The sequence below is a fragment of the Geospiza fortis genome, unplaced genomic scaffold, assembly GCF_000277835.1.
Source record: "Geospiza fortis unplaced genomic scaffold, GeoFor_1.0 scaffold40, whole genome shotgun sequence".
Taxonomy (NCBI): domain Eukaryota; kingdom Metazoa; phylum Chordata; class Aves; order Passeriformes; family Thraupidae; genus Geospiza; species Geospiza fortis.
Window position 1 is genome coordinate 12,333,915 of NW_005054297.1, and position 714 is coordinate 12,334,628.

The window sequence follows — 714 nt, forward strand, 5'->3', positions numbered from 1 at the left end:
CCCCCGGGGAGACCCCTGCCCCCCGGCCAGCGGAGGGAAGGGCAGGCTCAGGGGACTCACCCTCCGAGCTCGCACTAGCGCAGCAGCCACCTCCTGCAGGTTCCCTCTCGCCCTCTCTTATGCAGCCTCTCCCATAAGGGCGGCCGACTCTCTCACCCCTCCCCACAGGTGTGTGCTGCGAGACTGCCCACGCCACACCTGCGCTATCTCCTCCGGACACTTGCAAGCACACAGGCTGGCTCTCCCTGGAAGGATTAAGTGCCCCCTCTGTGACCCTGTACAGGATCACCTCCTGACGGTCAGCGGTACCATCCCGCCGGACAGCCGTGGGAGGGGGCTCGGGGTCCCTCTACCCGACCGCAAGATGCACCGACGCAAGGATAAAGCCAGGTACCGCTCATGTCGGGGGACAACTACCGCGCCGGAGTCAGGGTGCATCGGTTCCCCGGGAGCCCAGCCCCCGATGGAGCTGCCATGACAGCCCTGACAGAGGTTAAGCCTAAACTTCGCTCCTGCAAATCCTGGCCGGACCTGTTGTCGGATTCGAACAACTCTCCACTCCTTCCAGCGGCAGAGCATTTACCGGGCACAGCAGCCCCGCTGATCTTCCGCGCTTGGTGAGAAAAGCGGGTCGAGGGGGCCGCTCGGTCTCCCTGAGACGCCGACAACGAGCGCTCCTTGGCTGCGGCTCACCTGCTGCCTCTGAACGTGGCC

General features: G+C 65.3%; 1 protein-coding gene across 1 annotated transcript in view; it reads right to left on the reverse strand.

Moving 5' to 3' along the window:
* Window positions 1–714, reverse strand: part of CORIN (corin, serine peptidase) — a 118,883-nt gene that overhangs the window by 117,233 nt on the left and 936 nt on the right. The gene's annotated exons all lie outside the window — the stretch shown is intronic.